At 44.4% G+C, this 27,572-nt stretch overlaps 1 pseudogene; it reads right to left on the reverse strand.

The window, feature by feature from the left end:
• The window catches only part of LOC135206785 (uncharacterized), a 60,686-nt pseudogene extending 33,910 nt beyond the window's left edge, over positions 1-26,776 (reverse strand).
• Positions 26,777-27,572: the final 796 nt, after the last annotated feature.

Raw genomic sequence — 27,572 nt, forward strand, 5'->3', positions numbered from 1 at the left:
TTCTGGAGGACTGATGAATGGGTATTTGGAAATACGCATCCTTCAAGTCCACTGAAAGCATGAAATCGTTCTCCCTCCGATAGAGTCGGAGCACTGAGCGTGGCCGTCTCCATCGTGAAACCACGGGGTCTGGGCGAACCAACCGGGTTCAGGGGAGAGAGATCTATCACCGGGCGCCAGCCTCCCGTAGACTTTTCCACCAGGAAGAGTCGACTGTAAAAGCCCGGTGATTGATCCGTGACGATTTCTACAGCTCTCTTGCTCAGCATGGTCTTGATCTCCTGTCTCAATGCTACGTCCTTCGATGCCCCTGGAACGTACGCCTGCTGTTGGTTGGACCGGATTGGAGGTGAGGGGTGACCGAGATTCGAAGGGTAATAGATCTCCCTCCCGAATGGACATCTACAATCCAGGTCTCGGCGCCGTAGCGCTGCCAAGTTGCCCAATGGCTGGCCAGGCACCCCCCACTTCCGGCAGCAGGTGAGGGGGGAACGCCGTCCCTAGCGTTTCCCCCCTTTCTTCGACTTCCTCCCAGAACCTCCACGGGAGGAGGAGGGCTGGGAGGAGGGCTGGTTACGGCTCCCCTTGCTAGAAGTCGAAGAAGACAGAGTCATTCCCCGGAGCTTCGACGCAGCTACCGTCTTAGCCACCGAGGAAGCGCTAGCCGAGCCGTTAGACTTGGCCGCAGTCCAAGGCTGCCCAGACGCCTTCGAGACTGCCTGGTGAACCAGACGGTCACTGTCGTCAGTGCGCCGTCTGTCCACCGCAGCGTCCACCATCTCTCCTGGGAAGAGAGACGTGGAACTCCGTAAAGGTCCGTTGCGAAGTCCCAACGCCGCTTCACGCCCGGCCACCCTGGAAACCCGAGTAAGGACAGCATCCCTTCGTCGGAGAACCAGGTTGGCCCACAGGTTCACCGTCTGGTGGGCAAGGAAGGAGATGGCTCCTCCCCCAGACTGGCAAAAAGTCCTCCTGAAGGCCGAGTCATCTTCGGGAGAAATTTCCCCGGAGTTGGCTGCGACCTTAGATACTGTGAGGGACCACAGATCTAGCAGGAGACGGCCTGGAAAGCTGCCATGGCGGTAGATTCCAGGCCGAATGTCTCTTGCTGCGAGAACCACAGGTTCTCGGACAGGAGCTGCTGCAGAGACACACCCGAAGTCAGCCTGGCTAACTCGGGTTCACCTGTTTTGGGCGGCATCGGGTCTTCAGATGGCACGTAAAAAACGCCGCTGTCGCAGCAGAGGAGGTTGGAAGCAGCTTGCTCGACCTGCCAGACTTGAGCGAACCGTCTTGTCCGGAGACAAGCGATTCAACCTGGTCCAGCACTGAGTCCGCCAGCTCAGAACGCGGCAAACCCACCGTCGGTCTGGGTTCCCTCTTCGGGCCCCAGAACGACTCGAGCCAGGACGTGGGCTCGGATGGTGGGAGCAGCGATCCTTCCGTGAGGTCGTTGTGCTGACGAATCAGCGCAATAACCTCGCAAAGTTCCTCTGGATCTCAGGAGTGACTGCTTCCTGCGGAGTCGGACCGTCCAGTCCCCTCAACAGGGGCAACTCCCGAGACCCTCCTCCCTCAAGGAGAGGAACAGCGACAGACCCCTCTCGGTCTGCTCCAACCACCTGTGCGTACGACCTGGCTGGTCCGAGAACCGTGCCTGGTACGTACGACCCGTGGTGGGATCCTGAGGGTGGGCGCACCCCTCACGATCACTCCTCAATACCTCGCCCCTCCCGGTGTAATCCGAGGAGGTTGAAGGTATGGAAGAGGCAGACCTGACGCTCCCTCCTCGCTCGCTGGCAGAACCAGCGGGCTTGGAAGACGCAGGCGATCGCCAACCCGCGGTGGCGATCGAGCTGCAGACCTAGTCGAGCCGTCTCGCTGTGGAGAACGGCTGGACCGAGAACAGCGGCTCCGGTCTCGTGTGTCAGAGGAGCTGGTGCTGGTCGCCGTACCCGATCGCTCTCTGTGAGAGTGACGGTCAGGCGACCGGCGAGCTCCACTGTCACGGTGAGATCGGTGCGTATCCTCACGGTGCGTCAGTTCGCTGGTACCAGCCGTGGCTTGGTGCCGCGAACGGGGGGACCTCTTCCCCGCCTCAGCCCGTGGCCGGTCATGGACCGTCACGTCCGTCCCCGGGTAGCCAGCTGCTCGCCGCGAGAGTGAGAGCTGGTCTGGTGAGAGTCGCGTGAGCAACTGTCACAGTCTTCCGCTCCGTGCCGTGAACCTGACGCTGAGCGAACTCAGAGGTCTGGTTCCTGGCTGCACGGTCGCTGGGTAAGCGACCGTACACTTCGGTACCTCTTCGCGAACGAGAGGCCGAGACGGACCCTGCTGCTGTGGCCGAACCACTGACAGCAGGTGAGGAAGTGCCGGTGTTAGCCGGCACTCCTCTGGTCCCCGTAGTCTTCTTCCTTGCGGAAGAAGAGACGGGTCCTGCCCCCGAAGGAGCTGGGTGACCAGCGGAAGAACCCCCCGTCTCACCAGAGCGAGACGGGCCCTTAGAAGTTCCCGAAGGAGACTTCTTAGGGGGGGGGAGGCGACCTTCTTCTTCTTCGGCAGGGGAGCCTTAGAAGACGAAGGGGAAGAGGCGGCAGACGACGACGAAGACGAAGAAGACGATGAAGACGACGACGACACCTTCCCTCTCCTCTTCTTCTCTTCGTCAACCTTCTCAGGACCCGACGTCAGATCTGTCATCCAGAGCGGAGCCGGGGCTGCTGTTGCCGAAGCAACAGGGCCCGGACGCACCTGTCCGAACAGATCCAGCATCGGGAAGCTTAGCGGCGCCAGGACAGGAACAACATCAGCAGGGTGCAGGCATCACAGGAACGGCGAAAACCGCAGGAGCAGGTACAGGAACGGCAGCAGTGGTCCACGTCACGTCCGTGGACAGCAGCTGGGCAGGTACGGCAGGTACGGCCAGACTGTGTAGGCGGTCTAGATGGGCGGACCAGCGGCACAGACATCCTAGGTACCGGTGGGAGGTCCAGGGGCGAGCTCTTCGGGCACACGAAGTCCGGTCGCGGCAGCACGGCAAACACAGGCGGCGGCATCACACTCCCCCGAGTTACGGCGACTGGCCCCTGCACCGATGTAGTGGGTGTCACAGAGACCGCGTGCTGGGTGTACACCAGGTTGAGGAGGTGAAGCGTAGCCGGGTGTTGTAATGGTCGTGGTGGTGGTCGTGACCGTTGCATGGGTGACCGCCACGGAGCCAGCGAGATGGTAGAGCAGCCCCTGGACACTCGGCACGCCCTGCAGCCCCAACGATGCCCACACCTGTCCGAGGTCATCCTTCGCGGCAACCGCACCTGAGGAGGCAAAAGTCGGGTGATTAGGGGAGGATCCTCTACCCGTTCGCGCGAAGACGAACGGATAGAGGACCCAGAGTACAACTCGACGTCAGGGTATCTAGCGCCCTCCTCCACACTCGACAAGTCAGGAGAGGAGAAGGACCTAGAAACCCCCCCCCCCCCCCCCCGAAGGGAAGGCGCGAGACGTGGAAGTTGAGCGGGCGGCAGGAAAGAAGACGAAGTGTCCGTCACCAAAGGAGTCGCGGGAGAGCTTTCCGACGACTCCTTTGCAGGCCTTCGCTTCCTCCTGCCCTCATACAAAATCCACTGCGCCTCCGAACCAATTAATAAACACATTACAAGGCTCGGCTCGGGAGCATTCGCGCCCCCGACACCGAGCACACAAATATGAGGGTCTATCTCCGAAAGAGCGGAACTTCCCGCATTTACGCCCTTCGGTACCCGGGCATAGTCTCCGTGGGGTAGCGAGGCGAGGAGATTCCATCATTAATTAATTGCAGTTCAATTAATATGAAAAGAAAGAGAGAAATGATTGTACTTACAATGAATTCTTTCATACACAAACACAACCATATACTCAAGAAAGCAAAACGACGAGAAGCGGCAGAGAGCGTCGAACACACACGTCCACTCGCTGTGAGGCCGAAAGCAAAAGAGATTTGTTTACCTCCCAGTCGCGCGCGCAGCGGCCACCCTGTCGGACAAGCAGTTAACTACCGAACCCCTTGTTCGAAAGCTTACGACCTATCCAGCTGCCGCTAGTACCTTCCTATTGTAAAAGGACCGAAGGTTTGTATGCCGTGTCGGAACAAACTGAAAGAAGGTTGTGGCCTTCCACAGGTTCCTTATGCCTTTTGTAAGGCAGAGGAGAGTGCTCCACTGAAGAGTCTTGTCTCTTCAATGAGCACGACTCATTCAAATAACGCCTGTGGTGTCCCGAATCTAGACGTTTCATAAGCTTGACAAGAGAGCCAATCAACCACCCTTGGGCCTCCAGTATACCTCCTCTCTGATTCAGGGGAGCCTGGCATGACTTTCTTTACCTAGGAGCATCAGAGGGGCCGGGTGAGCCACCTTCTCCATTAAGAACTTCACCTTCGCTTTTATTAAAATTATTCATCAATAACCTCACTGACTCACCTAATTGGTTAACTGTAGTCCACCATCAGTCCAAACTTCTTGTCAATCTTCTCTTCTAGAGTGGTGAGGCGATCTGTCTCCTACGATCATGATTCCGTTTGAAGGCGGAGTAGCAGACTCGGCATACATGATATATTTGAAATCGGTGAAGAAACAAGTACATACTTCAACACTCATCTCTTTTTTGGGGTCAAGCTATTGGCTACCTTACTTTCAGCTATAACAGACACCCTCTTTCAATCCCTTTAAAGCTTATTAAGATGAGAAGTAAAATTCTTCCACATCTTATCCCATCCTTCCACATTCTTGATAAGTATTATTAATTGAACAATCCTGACCTCTGCAAGAAACACAGATGGTAAGCGCATCATACAAAACTTTAGCTAACTATTATTGCAGCCTTTGCTGAAATACCTAAAACTACTTGAGCTAGAATCTCATATAATAAGGTATTAAACCAGTAAACAATAAAAGACAAGAAAATATTAACCACTTCTTAAAGTTAAGTAACCCAGACAAAAGACAGGGAACAGAGTACAGAACTGCCAAACTAGCAAACGATTGGCAATTCTCGATGAGAGAAAAGTCAGCATAAACCATAAACAAAAATTAGACATAATTAATCCACACAGACAAAAACCATGACAAATTTGATGCAATCTATAACCAAAACAGGCTACAAAGCCTAAAAATACTTTCACCGCAGTGAAGCAGCAAGGTCAAACTTGATGGGGAATAACAAGCTGTGCTCCTACAACATTTTAGTCCTGGGACGGGAGAAACAAAACTGAGGTGTTTTTCATGTAGATGGTGGAAGCTGTTCACCTACCGGACATAAGTTTTTTAACCGCGAATTTAGGAATTCAAGCTGCCAACCAGGGTCCGGTGGAAAATGACAAATTTTTAACCAATTTGTATTTTTCATAACTAACAAACCTGAGGTCTTAACATTAGGATAATACTAACGCCAATCTGGAAACCGGTAGAATTAAAATTAACACTTGTGCGATCCCATGGGACTATTGTCCATCTGTAACCAGGTCAAGGGGCATGTATTACCCAGAATGCCCTCAGCGTCCCGTGACCCGTCAGTTACTCTTCCAACCCAGTTTAGACTGCTAGAGGGGTGGTTCGAGGTAGGCCTTTACCTGTTAAGACCTCAGGTTTGTTAGTTATGAAAAATACAAATTGGTTAAAAATTTGTTATTTGTTCATATACGAAACAAACCTTCGGTCTTAACAAATTAGGATAGACTTACTTATTGTGGGAGGTAAGTCTAGATCTATAACTGACTGGGAGTTTGCCACCTTTATCCATTTCCGAATAGTAATAATACTTGAACCAAAGATATATTAGAATCTATGGTTTCCCTCCCTAACTGGGGTGCTCGTATGATGCCAGCAGCAGCCGCCCAGTCTCTCCCTACAAGATTTGTGACGTCACAACCAGCGTCACACACCGACATGGCAGACGCAATGACATCACAGCTTACTGAGGACATTCTGGGTAATTGTCATGCCCCCGCGTTGACCTGGCTAGCAGATCGCCAAATCGTTTCCATGAAGTCTCACAAGCTTTAATTTTAAATTGTCTATCCGGTTTCCAGCTTGGCGCTAGTATTATCGTAATGTTTAAGACCAAAAAGGTTTATTTTTGTTTCGTATATGAACAACTACAATTGTATAACATTACTGGGTAAGATACACTAATAAAATAATAAGTACATCAGAGGATGTATTCAAAGATTTGTGACTGGCTAACGATCTTTCATATCTAGCAGTCGGTTTATGTAACCTACCTCTCCAATTTTGACAAATGAGAAGAAAAAAACCAAACCTTATCCATTGCTTCTCATACCAGCCAACCCATTTGGAACATCTTAGTTCTAGAGAGCAACTTTAGCCTCTACACTTAGTACATATTGTATGTGCATCATACTACTTGGTAGTCATCTGTGTCCTGCAACCTTTGTTGCAGTACTGGATACTGGTCACTCCTGAGTCAGACATAGTCAGGTAAAGTCAAATACAAAGAAAAGTCCAAAAGTCTTTCTAATGCCTGACTAAATGACCAAATCCAATAGCTAATAACAAAAAGAATCAAGTGGTACTTCACCCATATCCTTAACAACCGGTAAGCAAAACGATCCAAATTTTAAGAGCTACTGCTGACCACTCTTACGTCAAGAGCGCTGTACAAATAAATTGAGCTAGTTTGCTGCTTTATTTATCCTATTCCCTACAGCAATTTTCAAATTTTAGCAACCAGAACTTGGGAAATTCTAAGCTATGTAATTACTTTGTAAGTTAATTAAATAAAAACCACATTTCATATATACCAATATCAAAGAATCGTTACAGCAATTTTCAAATTTTAACTACCAGTACTTAGAAATCCTTAGCTATGTAATTTACTTGGTAAGTTACTTAAATAAAAAACCACATATCATATGTACCAAATATCAAATTTTGGGGCACAAAAAGTAGGTGTATATAAATTTTATCTTTAAAACTGTTTCATATTTCGAGAAGCACCTAGTATATGTATTCTGTAGTTGCTTATGAACCTATTTAGTAGTTCTTTATAATACTAAACTCACTTACTTTAGATATGTGCTGCATGTGGTCATTCCACCTGAAACGCAACTGTTGCTCATTGCCTGAAGAAGCCATACCTGGAAGAATCACATAACAGTATTTTGTTTTGTTTCATCAAAATTTCAATGATCATAAACAAATTGGTATATAAGTGAATTCTGTATGTAGCTAATATTTTCCACTTGCCAACCTCATCCCCTGGATTGTTAGCTTTTGTAAACGACAGCCACATAAAGATAATTATCCTTTGATCATGTTGAGAAATCACAAATTTTTAAAGTAAATTGTATTTTTCCTAACTATACAAACCTGAGGTCCTTACATTAGGAATTACTTTACAGTGCTGGAACACGGCTGTTAAATTCTTGAACGAGGTGATTAGGCAGTAACTACCATCTGGTAGGCAGGTGCAGTGAACCCTCCAGATTCAAAGCTCAACGTATTCATGGATTTCTCTCGGGAACACATACCCTCATTATTTGCAGAAATTTTACCTATTTGTGGTATTTTTCTATGACAAATATCCACAAATTGTTTTTTTTTCGTTTTTTTTTTTTTTTATCAATTTCATCTAAATGCACTCTTTGAGACAAAACTATTAAAAATGTTATTGTTATAATACAATTAAGTTTGTTCATACTTACCTGGCAGATATATATATAGCTGTATTCTCCGAAGGCCGACAGAATTTCAAAACTCGCGGCACACGCAGTGGGCGGCCAGGTGGTAGTACCCATTCCCGCCGCTGGGAGGCGGATATCAGGAACCATTCCCATTTTTCTATTCATATTTTTATCAGTGCCACTGTCTCCTGAGGGGAGGTGGGTGGCACTTAATTATAATATATCTGCCAGGTAAGTATGAACAAACTTAATTGTATTATAACAATTAACATTTTGTTCATGAAACTTACTTGGCAGATATATATAGCTGAATCCCACCTTCGGATGGTGGGAAGAGACAGAATAGGATTTGTAGGAAACTTAAATTAAGTAGATGATATACACCTTGGTTCCTCACCTGTTAGCAAAGTAGACTCTGTGATTACTGTCACTACAGCCTGCTTGTGCTTAATCAGAGTTGCCAGCCAGGTGGAGACCTGTAGTGGCTGGTGCGCTCTGAATGCTCTGTCAACGGGGACGTGACCTCAATGTGACAAGAGCATAGAGCCATACAAATGATGGGCAACGAAGCAACTGACCACCACCTGACCAACTAACAAAGACCCCCTGAACACTAAGCTAAAAGATGGGAGGTCTTCACCAAAGCCTCACCACAACCAAAAAACACAACAACTAAAACCTAACCTAAACCTAACTAAGGGATAGGGAGAGAGCTACCTTCAGCCCCCAAGACTGTGTCTGCAGAAACGTATGGCCCAAGAGAACAACAGTCCTCGTATATCGTTCTCACATCTCTCAAGTAGTGTGAGGGCGAATACTGAATTGCTCCTCCAAAAGGTGGCGTCAAGGATGTCCTTGATCGACATGTTCCTTTGGAAGGCAAGCGAGGTTGCAACAGCTCTGACCTCGTGAGCTTTTGCACTCGCAAGAGGCTCAAATCGATCTGTGTGGAAGACGAATGAGCCTCTTTAATGACGTCCCTCAGAAAGAACGCCAAAGCGTTCTTGGATAACGGTATATCGGGTCGTTTAACCGAACACCAGAGATTATCTGAGGGACCTCTTACTTCTTTAGTCTTGTGGACATAAAACTTTAGAGCCCTGACAGGGCACAGGACTCTCTCCGGTTCTTGGCCCACAAGGCTTGTCATACCCATTGATTTCAAAGCTCCTTGGCCAAGGGTTCGACGGGGTTTTCATTCTTTGCTAAGAAAGTGGGACTCAAAGAGCAGACAGCATTGTCCCCCTGAAGCCCACTCTCTTACAAATGGCCTGAATTTCGCTAACTCTCTTCGCCGTCGCCAGAGCAGTTAGGAAAAGAGCCTTCTTAGTCAAGTTCCTAAGAGACGCTTCATGTAAAGGTTCGAAAGGACTCGACATTAACAGTCTAAGGACTAAGTCCAGGTTCCAAGAAGGAGGCCTCGCCTGAGGTATCTTGGAAGTCTCAAATGATCTCAGGGAGATCGTGAAGATCCCCTGTTATCAGACAGGTCGTAGTCCTCTGTGTCTGGAAGAACTGCCGACAGCATGCTCTTATATCCCTTGATGGTCGGGACCTGGGCCAGTTTCTGCACATTTCTTAAAAATAGCAGGAAATCGGCTATCTGGCTCACAGAGGTAGAGGAAGAGGAAATTCCCTCCTTTCTACACCATGCCCTGAAGGAAGCCCACTTCGGACTTGGTAAACAGCTCTCGAGGACGATCTCCTAGCATTGGCGATCGCCTTTGCAGCTGCTTTAGAAAAAACCTCTCGCTCTGGCCAGCTTTTCGATAGTCTGAACGCAGTCAGACCCAGAGCGGAGAGGTTTTTGGTGATATCTTGCGAAGTGGGGCTGTCTGAGTAGATCTTTCCTCCAGGGCAATGTCTCGGAAAGTCTATGATGAATGACATTACCTCTGTGAACCATTCTTTCGCGGGCCACATCGGGCGATCAGGGTCAACCTCGTCCCCTCCGATGCCGCGAACTTCCTTACTACTTCCCCCATGATCTTGAATGGCGGGAAGGCATATAAGTCCGGTTTCGTCCAGTCCCAGAGCAGTGCGTCTATCGCGACTGCTCCCGGATCCAAAAAAACACAGAGAGCAATAAAGAGGCAACCTCTTTGTTCTCGACGTCGCGAAGAGGTCGACTAACGGACACCCCCACAGTCTCCAGAGCTCTCGACAGACGTCCTGGTGCAACGTCCCATTCCGTCGGCAGGATCTGATCTTGTCGGCTGAGAAGGTCTGCTCTGACGTTCTGGACTCCCGCGATAATCTCGTCAGGATCCTTATCCGTCTCGCATCTGCCCACAGCAGAATCTCCCTCGCTAAATAAAACAGAGGACGGGAGTGTGTACCTCCCTGCTTCTTTAGGTACGCCATGGGCTGTGGTGTTGTCCGAGTTGACTTGGACTACTTTCTCTGCAACCTTTTGTTGGAAGAACTGTAGCGCCAGAAAAACGCCGCTAGTTCCTTTACATTGATGTGCCAGGACACCTGTTCCCCCTTCCAGGTGCCTGACACTTCCTCCCCTCCCAGTGTTGCTCCCCATCCCGACACCGAAAGCGTCGGAAAACAACACTAGGTCTGGGCTCAGAAGCTTAGGGACAACCCCTCTTGAAACTTCCGAGGATCCAACCACCATCTTAGATGGTTCTTCACCGATTCGGTGATGAAAAGGGTCGCATCCAGATCCTCTCTGACTCTCCATGCGTCTGCTAAGAAAAACTGGAGAGGTCTGAGGTGTAGTCTTCCCAGGGAAACAAACTTTTCCAGCGAGGAAATGGTTCCCAGCAGACTCATCCATTCCCTCGTCCGAGCAAGCTTCCTTCCCCAGGAATGCCGAGACTTTCTCTAAGCCTTGCAGCTGTCGTTCCTGGGACGGAAACGCTCGAAAAGCCACTGAATCCATCTGAATCCCCAGATACACGATGGACTGTGTTGGGTCAGATGCGACTTTTCGAGGTTGACTAGAAGTCCCAGGGACTTCGCCAAGGCCAACGTGAAGTGAAGGTCCTTCAGACACCTTTCTTCTGACGATGCTCTGATAAGCCAATCGTCGAGATACAGGGACACTCTTATTCCTGCAGAATGTATCCATCTCGCTACGTTCTTCCATGAGCATGGTAAATACCATCGGAGCCGTGCTTTTAAACCGAAACAAAGGGCTCGGAATTGCCAAACTTTGTCCTTAGCATAAACCTCAGAAACTTCCTTGAAAGAGGGTGGATAGGGCACGTGAAAGTATGCGTCCTGTAGGTCAAGGACACCATCCAGTCGCCCGGTCTTAAGGCTCCTAGAACCGACTGAGGTGTTTCCATCTTGAATTTTTTCTTTTCTACGAAAAGATTCAAGCTGCTTACGTCCAAGACTGGACGCCACCCCGACGACTGTTTTGGTACCAGGAAAAGTCTGTTGTAGTATCCTGGTGACCCCAGGTCTAGGACCTGCTCCACCGCTCTTTTCGAGATCATTTGTTCCAAAAGATCTAAAAGAACCTGCTGTTTCTCCCCTTGATACACGGGGAAAGATCTCTGGGAGTCGTTGAAAGAGGAGGCGGGTCTACAAAGGGGATCTTGTACCCCTGTTCTACTATCTTGAGGGACCACGCATCTGTATCTCTCTCTCTCCACGCTCCCGCAAAGAACTTTAGCCTGGCTCCGACAGGCATCTGAAGGACTTTCTTTTCATTTAGAGGTTTTAGGTTTGAAGGAACCTCTTCCTCTTGCAAGTCCTCTCCCTCGAGAGCAGCTCTCGAGGGAGGAGCGCTCCGAAAGGGTTTAACCTTCCTAGGAGGTCGTCCCGACGACGACGTGATAGGGACTGCAGGACGTCTAGAAGACTGGGCCAAGAGATCCTGGGTAGCCTTCTCTTGTAGGCTCACTGCCAGGTCCCTTACCATAGCCTGGGGGAAGAGATGGCTCGAAAGAGGTGCAAAGAGAAGTTCTGCTTTCTGCGATGCAGAAACAGACTTCGCTGTGAAATTGCATAATAGCGCTCTCTTCTTGAGGAAAGCAGTGCGAAATGATGACACTAACTCTTCCGAACCATCCCTGACGGCCTTGTCCATGCATGACAACACATTGGACAGCTCCCCCAGACTCAAAGAATCAGGACTCCTAGATTGAAGATCCAGGGCTCCTAGAAACCACCAGTCTAGGAAGTTAAAGACTTCCATAGTCTTTTAACAGACCTTTCATGTGATGGTCTATCTCCGTGGGTGTCCAAGAAATCTTCGCGGACGACAAAAGGGATCTCTTCTGGGCGTTCTACCAGACTAGCAAAGTCCCCTTGGGAAGAGGACGGGATCTTAATTCCCACTTCCGATTTGGTCTCATACCAAATGCCGCCTCTCCCACTCAGCCTTGAAGGAGGAAGGGCGAAAGTCGACTTGCCCTGATTCCTTCCGACGTTCCATCCAAGTCCTGCAATTTCTTGAATGCTTTCTTAGTGGATAAGGAAGTCTTCATCTCCACCACTTCCGAAACCTTGCCCGACTTCGAAGAGGAAAACTGAGAGGGCGGAGACTTAGGAGCTGCAGGCTGGAACTTTTCCCCAAACAAGGAACGTAAAAGTCGTACCAGCACTTGTAGTCGGAAACCGACGAAGCTGACGGCTGTTCTTCCTCTACAGAGTCAGCCGGACTACTATGTTCTTCCTTCCTCCCGAAGAGGCAAAGGAGATAGGACCTCTGGAGAGGGCGTGCGCCCCGCGGGTCTAGCCTTCAACAAAGGCTTCCGAGGAAGACTAACATCCGCCTCTTCAAAGCGACTGACCTTCTGTCGATCTTTAGAGCTCGAACCACGAAGAGCTTCCTGACCTCGCTGCGCGTCCAGAGAGGAAACTCTAAGTCTCTCTCGAGGAGCGTCCTTACGCTTGACGCTCAAGCGTCCAGCTTTCGCTTTCAAAGCGTCCTTCTGAGCGCTCTCAAAAGCCTTCTCCACAGGCAAAGCGTCAAACAAAGCCACCCGACGAGCGTCCTGCCGAGCGTCTTCAAACGCGTCCTCCAAGGCGTCCTGTCGAGCGTCCTCCAAGGCGTCCTGACGCGCGGGTGGAGACAGCGACGAACGAGGAGACAGAGAAGGAGACTGCCTCGTCCTCTTGACAGGCAGTCTAGCGTCCTTCCGCCGCTTAGGCTCAACTGCTGCTGGGCGAGTCTTCCGAGCCATTAAGGTCGACAATTGGTCTTGGAGCGACGCAAGAAAACTCTTCGTAGGTGAAGAACCGAGAGGAGGTGAAGGGCTGCGCCTGCGAGAAGACGAGGGGCGGGGGGACGCCTCCTTCCTTCTCACAGGAACAGCAACCTGCCTCTCCGAGGCGCGCGAGAAGCGCTTCTCAGCGTCGTCCTCGGACGACGTCCTACCTCTCTTCCGAGGAGGACGCGTCATACGACGCAGGGCGACGACCGCAACGAGAGCGGAGAGAGGGGTACGTAAAGCGTCCTCCCCTAATGGAAAAGTCCGTTTTCCTTTTCAAACGGACTGGAGTCACTCCGAGCGCTCCAACCACCCCTTGCGCGGGGAGGGCGCCTCGGAGGACGAAAAACAGTCCTTTAGGATGCGAGCCTGAGCACGCTCCTTGGCAGCCTGGGAAGTAGCAACAGGTCCTGCCGAAGGGACGCCAGATCGGTGGGGAGCCCCCGTAACCCTCTTGCGGCTTTCGACATCCCACGTCCCTGAGGTCTGGGAGTCCGACAGAGGTCTAGACTAGAGGCATTATGGGGCCGATCTGACGCCCCCACCCTCAACAACACTAGGGGCACGATCACACACTTTAGTCGAGCCGTTTTCAAGGGCCAACACTTTGGACTCTAGAGTGCGCAATGACTCTAGAATCAGAGAAAGGGCATTACCTTCTCCAGACACAGAACTAGGGCCCTCAGGCAACAACACAGGATTAGGTGAAGCAAATTCTACTGGTGTTAATATAGGCGAAATGTTACTTCCCTTACCTTTCGTAGAACCGCTTTAGAGGAAGACCTCCTGATCCTATCGCGTTCTAGCTTACGCCGATAGGATTCATACACCTTCCATTCATCCTCAGTCAAACTTTTGCATTCAATGCAACGATCAACTAGCAAACAAACATGCCCCCTACACCCCATACATACTGTGTGGGGGTCTACCGATGATTTCGGTAGCCTCACCTTGCAATCACTCCTCACACACACTCTGAAGCTCACTGAACTTGATCCCGACATCACGTTCATACAAAAGCCAATCCAAAATCCAAAAACAGTCCACTATCGCGTATGCCAATCCAACAATCCAGAGTCAAAACCAAAAGTCAATCCAGATACTTATAACGAGTTAAATCCAAAAATCCTGGGCGGAGGTCTGTAAACAGGTGTTTACCGACCGGCGACAGAAAAAAATATGAATAGAAAATGGGAATGGTTCCTGATATCCGCCTCCCAGCGGCGGGAATGGGTACTACCACCTGGCCGCCCACTGCGTGTGCCGCGAGTTTTGAAATTCTGTCGGGCCTTCGGAGAATACAGCTATATATATATCTGCCAAGTAAGTTTCATGAACAAAAAACCTGGTATAACCATTTTTTAAGTTTTTTTAGTGGGTTTTTCTTCAGGTTTAACTTACAAATAAGCAGTTTTACTCATTTTTATAGGGGTTTCAACTACTCACAGGTTCTAGCTTTCGCAAGGGATGGGGGGGTCTGGTACTTATCCCCGTGAATATGGGGGGTGGGAAAACACTGAAGACCCCCTCCCCCTGCCTGGATGTAAACACTCTACTTTCCCCCCTTTCAGCCCAGGTTTCAGATTAAGGGTGGCATGAGGTGGGCATTACTGTAAAGGACCTCAGGTCTGTCTAGTTAGGAAAAATACAATTTACTTTTAAAAGATTGTGATTTGTTTCTAAACAACATACAAACCCTTGGTCCTTTACATTAGGAGACTCACTGATTGGTGGGATGAAAATGACTGGAGTTCAGCTCACCTGGGCTATTCCTCTTGGTCATAAAAGCATGGAGGAGTGCACTGCCTCTGACAACTTGATCTGAGTATAAGAGCTGCATGATCAAGAGTCAGACTTCTGGGCCTTTTCAATATGAGTGAGGACTCATAACTCACCCCAAAAAATGGGCTGGGAAGAATATTTAGTGTTGGAGGTATTAATGCAAAGTTCTGGGAAGGGTTTGCATTATTGCCAGTCTCCTTCCTCCCCTTACTAGAGGGAGGAGTGGAATTACTTCTATGATTCTCATAGGAAAATAGAAAGGAAACTCGATGTGCAGGCTTACCTCGTTAAAACTCCCAACCAGCAAGTTTAAGTTCGAGTCCTATCCTCTACCCTAAGAAAGAGGAGTAGATGGACAAGGAAGGGGAAGGGGGAGAGGCTAGTCACTCTCGCATTTTCCCTTATCCTTCTCATCTTCTAGAGACGCCACCCACCCTAAGGAGATGCCACTTGTCCTCTTGAAGGAGCCGGGTAAGCAAACGAACTTGTTGAGCATCCACCACCTCGGCCCAAGGAAAAAGGAGTTTCAAGGCCCTGTGGGCCTACCCAAAGGAACAAAGATATAAATGTGGTCATAATGAGACTGCATCTATCTTCCAGTCCAACATATTCTTCGATGTGTCATAAAAGTACCAAGCTACTGGGACTCTTCACTCTATGAGTGCGCATACATTTGACATAGCCCCTCTGCAGAGGATTTCCTCACAATCTAGTAGGACTTGAAGGAAGACGTGTCGTTAAATACTTCTGCATTGGGAGTCAGCAGTGGAGAAAGGAATTAACATTCAATAATAAATGTTGATCCTCCGTAGGTACAACACACCAATAGGACAAAGTAATGATTGATCTGGATAAAAAAATACAAAGTCCAATACGCAGGAGATCATGAAGGATTCGAACTCATGAAAAGATGCCAAATTACTGCTCATCTTTGATGGAATCACGACATGACACCCGCCTTTTGAAGAGTAATGTTGAGAATGAACCATGCAAATCATCTATCTTCTTCACCAATGCTCGAGAGAGACAAGATTGCAGTCTTGGAAAACAAAACTCTGTCTGATGATTCCCACTATGTATGTGCACGCTAGATGAGTCAAGTGCCCTCTAGAGACTGAGGCAGGCCTCTGTGATGGCAAGAAGAGAAGTTTCTCATCAGTAGTTGAATATCAACTAAGATAGAAACATACTACTTTAGTGAATGACTAGGCGAATGTGGGCCTATGTCTTCACAGTTAAGGGGGCTGGCTGGAACCCTGTATATGGTGGTATAGGACGAAAAATGCAGTCATGAAAAAATTCATGGAGCTTCATATGGCAATTGAGAATAGTTTATAAATATTTCGTCAAAATTCCTCTTACTTTCGTAGTTACAGGGTAATTAGTTAACGTAACATTGATCCGTACAAGAAAATGCAATATTTCTTCTATTATCGTAAATTTTGATAATTATTGTCAAAGAAATTGGGAGAAATGGCATCTGTAGACATTCCCCGAGCCGAGAACGAGACTTCAGGCTCAGCTACCAAGTCCAGTCCTGATTTAGTGCGATCACAGACTTCAAGTAATCTACACGTTCCATTTCACCTCTGAAATTCGCCCGCTTTTACATATGTTTATGTATGGGTTTTGTTCGGCAAGAATTTCACCATGCCAATGAGGAAAAGACAAGGAAAACATCTCGCTAACATACAGACGAAGAAAAATCGCTCAAGTATTATTACAGAATACTATCACAATATATGCGTAGTTAGTGAAGAGAGAGGGGAGGGTTGCGAAGTAAGGGGTTGTTGCCTTAGTAACGCCCCCATCTTGCTTGACAGCACACGTCACACTGTGCCCAAGGCTACGATCTTTGAGCAAAGAGATCTTCATTTATGATAAATAACAAAGTTTTGGTTTTTTAATACCCAAAATGGAATATGAAATTCATAATAATCATGATTTATTAAATTGTCTTTGTAAAAAAAAAAAAGAGTACGCCTTCGAGTTTCACCTCTTGACATTCTCTTGCATTTACGTTTGTTTATCTTTGTTTCGGGCAAGAATTTCATCATGCCAAAGAGGAAAATACAAGGAAAACATCTCGCTAACATACAGAAGAAGAAAATTCGCTGTAATAAGCCGAGTTAGTGAAGGGGAGAGAGAGAATTGCGTAGGAAGGAGTGCCCCATCTTGCCTCAAGCAGTGCCCCAGGCTGCGATATATGAGCAAAGGGATCATCATTTATGATTAAATTATGATAAATAAAATAGTTTTGGTTTATTAATACATAAAAAAGAAATATACATTCATAATAATCATTATTTATTAACATTGTCTTTGTAGAAATATGAAGGAAAACTTTGAACGCCATCTCAAAACTATACTTATTGACCTTCAAAATCTATCTTCTCACTTAGTTTTAAAGCTATAACATTGGAATTTGGTATATAACTCAGAAAGACATTATAGAAACAATCAAATAGAGCCCTTTTTTCCAATTTTTGTTTCGTATTTTTTTATAAATTTTTTTCTCCTGATTTATAGGGTTTATTTTTTTACCATATTGAAAAATTCATATCTAGCAAAAAAATGACTTTTAGAAAAAAAACTCCTCATTCGATTGGAGGTCTACATCAGGTCTATATATGGTAGTAATCCCAGGTCTTAATATTAAATATCAAGGGAGTAGATAGAATTTTAAAAATGGTTATTTTCGGGATAAATCGCCCTAGCGTCACAAAACCGAAGGTCAGAGGCGAAAATCATATACGGTTTGGAGATGTCCCAAGTCACCTTATTAAGTGGTTATGAATATCAAAGTCCTGTCCTTAAAAAAGGGCATTAGCCAGCCGGCCCCCTTAAATCAGAGAGAAGCAAACTCTCGCTAACACCAACCAGTGAAGACGGCTCTAATCATTGGCATGTTACATCAGGACTGAAGAAGTATTTCCACTATTTTATCACTACTCTGCAAGAAAGTCTGTGCTTGCAGTAAAGGCGGCAGCTCTTTAGTTGTGAAAACAGGAATTGTACTGCCTGAAGAACCACTTCTCATGGGTTGAATCAAGGAGGAACTCTTCTATTTACCCTGGAAGCAGAGCCAGTAGGGTGGGGAACATTCAAATTCTTACATTATTCATTTTCAATTTGAGATGAACAAAGAATAACTGAACACCTTACGAATTAGATAAATGTATAGTACCAGAGGACAAAACTCAAATTGTCTGAAGAAAATCATTCTGAGTCATCGCAGCAGCCAATTATTCAGTGATATGGAGCAGATACTACAGACTTCTGTTATATAATGTGGGGTAAACAGAAAGAGAATAATGAGCATACCTCTATCTGAAAATTCTCGCAGTGGCAAATGTGTAGCACAAGACATGAACCTTATGTGAGAATTCCAAGCCAACCAGAAACCCAAGTCTGTGATGGCTGGGCAGAGAAGAAATCAAATTAGTAGTTTAACCCTCTACAGAGAAGAAACAATACTAAGATGAACAGAATCTCAGAGAGAAGGCAAAACTGCCCTTCACTCAACTCATATAATGAGTTGCCTGTTAGTGCAATTCATACTGGAATGCGTTCAGCTTATAGAACTATCAAGCGCAATACAGATGCACTTGAGTACCTGCATGTTAAGGGCAATGAGGGAAAGAAACCCTCTTGTTCGGTGATAATGTCAACCCGGTTGGTGCTGTTGGTAAACAATACCACTAGTTATCTCGAAATCAATACAGGAAACTCATGGGAAACCTGCAACTCAAAAGCCTGTCCTAAGTTTCAGGTTAAGAGAAGTTACATACCAGAAGAACTAACTTAAAGGTATGCCCCTCTTACTCGAACGGTGCAACCGTTAACAGACGCATGTCGCAAGGAGAGTATACGTAGTACTAGTACGTATATTCGTAAGTTCCTCTTAATCGAGCGCCAGTCGAATTCTTCTTCATTCAAGAGACAAGAATAAAGACTGAAAGTAGACCTCCTTCATTCTCTAATGAAGAAAGCAAAGGTGAAGCTGTCCCGAAGGGAGGTTTCTACAGTGATATCAAGACACCAAAGAGTAGTTCATGCCGAACTGGTTGTTCCCAAAACAGGAGCACCAGAGAGGTGGTGTTCAAACTTCTCAGTGCTCATCCATCCTGAACAGAATGAATGTATGTTTGGAGAAATCCTAAAATTGAACCAGAAACATAGTCTCTCGTATTCGAAACTCTGGGGAGTATATCCCGTGAGTTCCTCTTATTCCCTTGCTCATTCCGGTGTAACCCAGAAAGTAGTGGAAAAAACAAAAAAGAGGATTAACTGTTCTTACCTGGTCTTCTTTGAATTGCAGTGTTCTCAGTCTGCCAAATGAAGCATTCTTTTTCTACAACTGTTTTGTTCACGTGAATGAGAGCGAAAGTTGAACGGAGTTAAATATTGGCAAAACTTGGCGAGAATTTGCCCCATCTTGTTACAGATCTACCCACCTGTGATCAAATCTCACAAAGAAAACTACGCAAAAAACTTCTCGCAGCTCCCCCAAATGCCTTGTCCCAAGGGACAGCGACATCGACATTTGCACCCGAAGAATAGCCATTCCTGGCTTTCACAGGTGGGTCTGAGTCATCAAAGCAGCTCAATCCCTTCTCTCGCCCTGCGATCTTGTCATGATGGAGAGAAGACTACTCAACCCTTTGGAGGTTGTACACTCAGACAGACCTCGAAATGAGTAACCAACACCAGTGACAGGAGAACAAACCTGGGTTTGAACTTCTGGAGCTCCCGTGACACTAAATGTTATTGACAGTGTCATGGTTCCCCCCCGCTCCCGAAGAGCAGGTGAACCAATGAGAGAGACACTGTTTCCTCCCTGGGGGAGGATGCAGACCCTAGAAGTCTAGAGTCGAGAATTCTTAGGGGTTTGGAGATGTTACCTTCTTCTCCTCAGGCCCGGAAGCCTTTGAAAAGGGAGGTAAGGAGACAGACGATGAAGACAATGACTCCTGTGAAACGCTGTAATAGAGGAAAGGAGGGTGCTATGCCATGGCAAAGAACCTCACTGATCAAGAGCAGAGAGTTCATTCGGTACAGCCGAGCACTCGGCTTGGCAGCAGAGTTAGCTGGCCGAGCTGTGCAGACCACCACATAATTGAGTGGTAATCATCAGCAAAGAACTATAACTTTTTCCCAATTAACTGGTCTCCTTCAAGGTCAAAGCTCCAAGAAGAAGATAAAAAGGGATCCCATGTCTGCTGTCCTACCTGTTTGGATCCTAAGATCCAATACACAAGGACGGTACTTGACCATTTCCCTAGAAGGTGTTGGCATGCAATACCAAGATTTGCATAAACCCAAACCAGACTGAAGAGCAACTTATCTGTACTGGTAAAGGCTCGTCTTGCTATTCAGACGCTCATGGTAGCGAGCGCTAGAATTCGTAAGAATTCCTGCGTTCGGCAAGAATTCCAACTTGTAAGACAATAAACAGGCAAACCTTTCTTTGCCCTGGGGTGCTCGGCAACATGATGAAGCCAAGCACTTGGAGAGTGGTACCAGCAAAACCAAGGCATTCAGGCGCTTGGCGAGACTCCAGATTCTTATAACAACAATTATTGGGGGAATGCCCATCTGGCCTGAGTGTTTGGAAATCATAGAAAACCAAAAACACTCGGAGAACGCCAGAAATCCTAAGGAATTCAATCGTTCGATGAGACTCCCGGTTCTTGTAATATTAATCATTGGAAATTTCCGTCTCGCCAGTGTTTGGAACTCACAGAAAAGCAAAACACTCAGAGAATGACAGAAATTCCAAGTAACACAAGTGCTCAGTGAAAATCCCAATTATTGTAACAATTACATAATGGGGAATCTCCTCTCACCCGAGTGTTTACAGATCATTTAAGACCAGAACACTCAGAGTGCCAGAAATTTCAGAGATTTCAAGCGAGCATCAAAGAATTCAAAAGATCATTGGGAGGGGTCCTTCTTACAACTCCCATAGTAATCGAGGAGGAACAGGCATAAAAACCAGTCCTATATGCGATCATATTTAGGACTGGATTTTTAGTGTAATTCCACAGAATAAGCACACGAGGCTCCCAAAACACAAGACCCCACAGGGGACTTCAAATTGGAATCCGCCAAAGGACAGAAAGCGCCAGGGAAAACATAGTCTCCACACAGTTCGAAACACCAGGTGTCAAGACAGTGAGAAGTTTCTCTATCACTGACAGAAGATCCTTCCTAAACAACGTGGACATACGTCCAGTGGGAGCCTTAAGCCCTTTAGGAACATAGGGCCCCAACACTGAATCCTGGAGAGAGCAGTCTGCACGATCCCTCCTATTCACCTCGCCCCTCCTGGTGTAGCCAGAGGAAGTAGAGAGAATAAGTGAGGAAGATTAGACACTCTCGCTCGCCTTGCTAGCATACCTAGCAGGAGAAGCGAGTCGCAGGCAGCCATCACCCTGTGGTGATGGCCTCGACGCAAGTCTAGGAGAGCACTCTTGCCCTGGAGAAATGCTTTCCCAAGGAGGGTTACAAAACTCTCGCACACCAGGAGAAACGCTCGCCACCACAGAGACCGGTCAGTCACTATGAACGTGACTGTGGCCGTGTGGAGTTGATTGTGCAACTAACTGGCAAGAGCTGGAACCATCCTCCCAATGCGTTCCAGTCCCATCTAAGGTCAAAACCTCTCGTGAGGACTGAACGAGGAACCTTCTACCAGTCTCACCGCATGTACAGTCTCACGAGAACTAAGCAGTCACCGCAAAAGTGATTGCTGGCAAGGTGTGAGTCACCTGAGTGTAACCCTTTCGTCCACTTTGTGCCCGAGTCATGAAGGTGAGTGCACTCAGTGTTAATGACTCTGGATGCATGCAAATCCACAGATTTGCATGCACAACCTGGGAAGCTCACAAACAAGCGGCCGACACAAAGAACTAGTCTTGGAGGCAGCACAATCTAGATAGCAGCAGAAGTTCTAACCGAAAGTTTGCATTTCTATGGCTCCCGACACGCTTGACCCTGGGGACAGCCAAAAGCAAAGTGGAATGTTTACTACATCCAGGCAGGCGGGCCTACTCACCTACCAGACGGTAGTTACTACCTAACCACTTTGTTCAAGAATTTAACAGGCGTATTCCAGCCTACGCAGAAAGTAATTCCTTATATAAAGGACTGAGGGTTTGTATATTGTGTAGGAACAAATACTACAAATTGATTAAAAATGTGTCATGTTAATTAATTATTAACATCAAACACAATGTATACAGTATATTCATTCAAAATAATAAAAGAAAGATCCCACTGGGAAAACCGTAATTGACGGCTAGTCAGCAAGAACTCACAAACATACGTCTTCATTGGATGATGGCCGAAAGCAGTGTTTACATATGGGCAGGCGGGCCTACCGCCCTACCAGAAGGTAGTTACTGCCTAACCACCTTGTTCAAGAATTTAATGGCTGTATTCCAGCCCACGCTGAAAGTAATTCACAATATAAAGGAGCGAGGGTTTGTATATCATGTAGGAACAAATTATTGAACATGAAAAAAACCATGGATTAACCAAATTTTTTAAACTACCTATTGCCAACCAATCAGCTTCAAGGAATGGTGATGATGTAGTTAGTGGGTGGGGCTTAGCTGCAAGGTTAGGTGGACTTTGCAATAATAGATTAACATCACCCATGCATCCCATGCCCAGCGCCGTTCCTTACGATGCTCCTGATTGGGAGTTGATAATCCAGTCACACAGCTGGAAACTCTCAGTCTCTCAAGAGTTCATATAGGGAACGTCTATATTCCAACCTCTCCTGAGGGATAGGTAGGGTGACCATTTACTTCAGATGTGAAAGGGGGATACCCATAAAAATTAACAAGTATGTATAGACTATGCCTAGGCATAACCCTAGATATCTATACAGTATGGCCTCCCTTAGTCGCGGGTCAGCAATCACGGGATCAGTTATCCACGGGTTTTTCCTTGGACCACTTCTCAATCTACATCGCTGGTATGAATCGCAGCATCACGGGCTTGTCCGTGGTAGGCTAAGCCTTCTCTGTGGTCCAATAACCAGCAACATGCATGATCATATTCACATTATGATATTAATTGACAATAAAAACAATAAAACCATTCTCACCTTATATATTACTGGCATATCTTCATAATATACAGCCTATTCATGGAATAATTCCACATCATTGGCATCAACTTGTACTTGAGTGGCCAGCAACAAAATGTAAACATTGAGTTACATTGCTTCACAGCAACCTTTGTCATTCGTTAACCTTTTAGAAATGTTAATAGTAGTAGTGTAATTACAATATTAATAACATTAAGGAAAACATTAATATTCAATTTGAACTTCGTTATTGTTTTGGTAGAACTTAATCAACTTCTCTGAACACTGCAGTCATACAAATGATAAGTGTCATAATAATAATAAAAGAATAAAAGAACAAGATGGTCCCCGACATTTGTTGCCATATTCTTATTCTTTCTGTGATTTACTAAACTGTGAGTATACAAGAGAATATCTTATCACTATCGATGTTTCATTTCTTCTCACCATAAAAATATTTAAAATACAAATTTCACTATGTTGTTGTTATTCTCGACTTAAGCTAGTCAACAGTTACTCTCGTCCTGAGCTGCTCTCTATAGTGAATTTGTAAGATTTTAGTTTATAAATTAATAAAATTATGTAAGAATGAAGGAAATCCCAGTCTTCACACATCTTTCTTTCAAACTCCAGGTACCAAACTGAGGTCCAAAAGCTGTCAAATATATCACATAATGTGACAGGAGGGGAGGGGAGGGGAAGGGAGAGGGGAGGGGAGGGGAGGGGAGGGGAGGGGCAGGGGAGGGGAGGGGAGGGGAGGGGAGGGGAGGGGAGGGAGTGTTCTCTCTCTCTCTCTCTCTCTCTCTCTCTCCCCTGAGATTTGAGATTTTTTATAGTACATGTATTTTATAGTTTATTAATATTTTCAAATGATAATAATAATTGTAATAATAACTGTAATTACAAAAATCATATGTGATAGTATTTTACAGAAATACTACAATAATCTTTTCAATTTCACTCTTTCAAAATAATGATAACTCTCTCTCTCTCTCTCTCTCTCTCTCTCTCTCTCTCTCTCTCTCTCTCTCTCCTCTCTCTCTCTCTCTCTCTCTCTTTTCCTGAGATGAGAGAATTTCTATGGTACATGTGTATATGTTTATTATAATATTTTCACATAATAATATTAATAATATTACTAATTTAGAAATTCATATGTGATAGTATTTAAAGAAATACAATAATCTATCCATTTCACTTTTAAATAAGGATAATGCTTTCTCTCTCTCAGGAATAATTCATTATCTTTTCTCTTGATGGTCAGATATATAATGTTGCCATTCATGTGTCTCTCTCTCTCTCTCATCTCTCTCTCTCTCTCTCTCTCTCTCTCTTCTCTCTCTCTCTCTCTGTTATTGAATGTAGGTATATTTTTATTTTTAATGTAGAATTTTTGGTTAAGATGACTTTGGAATTATATTAATAATATAACCTCAAAGATTAATACAGTAGTAAGTTAAGTAATTAATTTTAGGTATATTTGAAGTAGGATGTTATTTGGTATCTGAACTTTCAAGATAGGCAGTTATAAGCATTTTTAGTCGGGTTTCTAACTATTCGCGGGTTTTAACTATTCACTGGGGTGTCTGGTACACATCCCCCGTGAATACAGGGGATCACTGTATGTATATGTATATGGGATATGTATGTATGTATGTACATATGTATATGTATATATATATATATATATATATATATATATATATATATAATATATATATAGATATATATATATATATATATATATATATATATATATATATATATATATATATATATATATATAATATATATATATCTATATATATATATATATATATATATATATATATATATATATATATATATATATATATATATATATATATTAATATATATATATATTATATATATATGTGTGTGTGTATGTGTATATATATATATATATATCATACCTATATATATATATATATATATATATATATATATGATATACAAAAAAAAAAACATTTATATTTGACCAATATGCTTCTGAAAGAGCCTTAGAGGTTTCAAGAAAAAATATTTTAACTCTTATCTTTGAACAATTAACTGTTTATTACAATTTGCATATGCAATGGGGGACAGATGACAGGCAAATTCAATAAAAGGGGACATTAGTACATTTGCAGGGGGATGTCTGGTCACTCTAGGGATACGTCTTTCGAAAGTTATAATTTTCATTACACCTCAGTTCAACCGCAGAAAAGTATTGTTTCCCAAATTGCATCACTAAACATCGACAAGTTAGTGAATTAAGAATTAGGTATAATGATATAAGAATTATGAAGAAAATCATAATATATATAATAAAAAGGAATAATGAAAGGGGTATAAAGGACAGATTGTAGCGAAAGAAAAATCACTGATATGAAAGAATTTCCTCCAGATGGTATCAATATCTAAGACAATTATTTTCATAAAGAGATTTCTACTATACAACACGAAAGGGTGATGGTGATAATGTTAATGACAATAATGAAGTCTTAATATTCTTTTTCCCCATAACCCCCATAAGACTTCTTCTTAGGAGGGGTCATGATCATGATGATTATGTCATCGAGTGATCACGTGAGCAGGACATGACTACAGGAAGATGAGAGAGAGATTAATATTCTTAATACTTTGCTTGTTATTTTCATATTGATGGCTCTACCTATAATTTTTTTTTTTTGGTAGCATTGTCTTCCATGACATTTAAGCTACAAACAGTATGAAACACAAGATGATAAAAGATAAGTGCACATACAATCTCATGTAAGGAATGAAAGAATATACTTTATATTAAGAATTTCATATTTATTTCACTTTAACTATTTGAGCATCAAGTCTAGGTAAACTGAATACATAATTCTTAAATATTATTATAATCCTTAAATTATTGGCTTGACAATGTTTAGTGATGAACTGGGAAACTCCTTTTCTGCAGGTAAAACTGAAGGGTAATGAAAGTTAACAAAGCAAGTGAATATCCCGCAGACCGCCGATTTTCAAAGGAAAAAAAAATATCCGCAGACCACAGATTTACAAGGGGAAAAGTTTGTTAATGTTTTGCTGTCGATAAGAACATGGTAGAACGGCGCTTCACCCTTATCTGCATATATAAATATTACTTGGCAAGTAAGTTTGTTGTGGCAAGAGGTATTGTTTCCCTGCGCGGCTAGCCACAGGGTTTAAGATCAACTGGGTACTTAGAAAAGTTACGGTCCAACGAAAAAATTGCCAGATGGTAAACTGCCGAAATATGATAAGGTAAGTGACTTTTTGGATAGATTTTGCCATGCTGAACAACTTTTATCCTATAGTACAATTGTCATTTGGAATCGTACTTTAGGAGCTGTAACTGCTTCACCGCTGATGTACAAACTACCCAAGTTATCATTTTGGAAAGCCACATCCCCTCATTAGAGGTCGTAACGTACATTGATGCCTAGCCTATGTGAACTCTCAAGAGAGACCAAGAGTTTCCAGCCCTGTGATTGGCTATCAACACCCAATCAGGACTGTTGTAAGGGACGGGCCTAGACATCAGATGCACGCTGGACGTGAATCTACTACTATCATAGTTACCTATTTTAGCATTGGTATGAATTCTTTAACTGCTTGAGCGATTAGGCCAGGTTAGTAGCCTATAATGTTGATTAGGTACCTAGCTAAGCATTTTTATAGCATTAACGAAGATTTTATATGAAAAACCTTTCATAATATGTTATCATATACGATATCATTAATAATAAATCAGTTTTAGCGCTGATTAGAAACTAAATTTTGCTAAATGTACTTTAGCCCTGCGAAAAAACTCTGTACCAAAGCCTACGATTAGCCTAGCTTAGTTATGTGTTTTTACTGGCTTAACAAATTGTCATAAATCTTCTCACCATGTCAGAGGTTGTGTATCCTGAAAATGCAATAATGAGATTCGAGAAATCCTATTTACACGTTCAAACGTAATTACCGCAGGTTTAGGTCCGGAATTGATTCAGACCTGAAACAAAACAAGAGACAATAACAACAAAGATGGCGAAGGGTGTACAGTTTACGAAAATATTTCGAAATAGCATGAATATATTGATATTCTATGGTCATAATTTTGTCTTTATAATAAACATGGGTCAACATTATATATTTTAATATATAAAAGTATTTTAACTATATACAAAAGATGATGGACCTAATCATAGGCGGGAGATTTAAAATATCGTTTATTTTCCTTCTATCTAAATATATGACAAAAGTCTATCAAAATATGCTGAAATAAAAACTTAGCTTATTTTTAGACATATGTTATAGAAAACCTGCCTATTTCATAGTTATTAAACAAAACAAAGTGGATGTAAAAAATAAACCCGTTTTCTTTGACCATGTGACCTACATCTCAAATGTACGATAACAGCTAATAACAAACGAAATCCGTCTATTTTTAGGAGTTCCGGATAGCACAGAAATAACTCGAATAATTTTTCAACTTTCATCTGCTATGATTTTTATATTTTATGAAACATAAAATTATTATACATTATAAAATTTATGTTGTGCTTTTCAAAATTGTAAGTAGCGAGGATATTGAATGTGATCATCTTCAGCAGAGATCTAATGTTGGTGCTCTGTAGATATGCAATATTATAAGATTATTATAAAATCAAATAAACTTCTTCCTATGTTCTGGGTCCTAATTTCTTTTATGGCACTTTTCTATTGTGGTTAATTGCTCTATATCTGACCAACTGGTGTATCATAAAGGGCTGCGCTGTTTCCTTTTTGTCAGTTACCTTATGCTATATTTTCATTATCATCAATTTAGTTATGTATCGCTAAT

This window comes from Macrobrachium nipponense, chromosome 31, assembly GCF_015104395.2.
Source record: "Macrobrachium nipponense isolate FS-2020 chromosome 31, ASM1510439v2, whole genome shotgun sequence".
NCBI lineage: Eukaryota > Metazoa > Arthropoda > Malacostraca > Decapoda > Palaemonidae > Macrobrachium > Macrobrachium nipponense.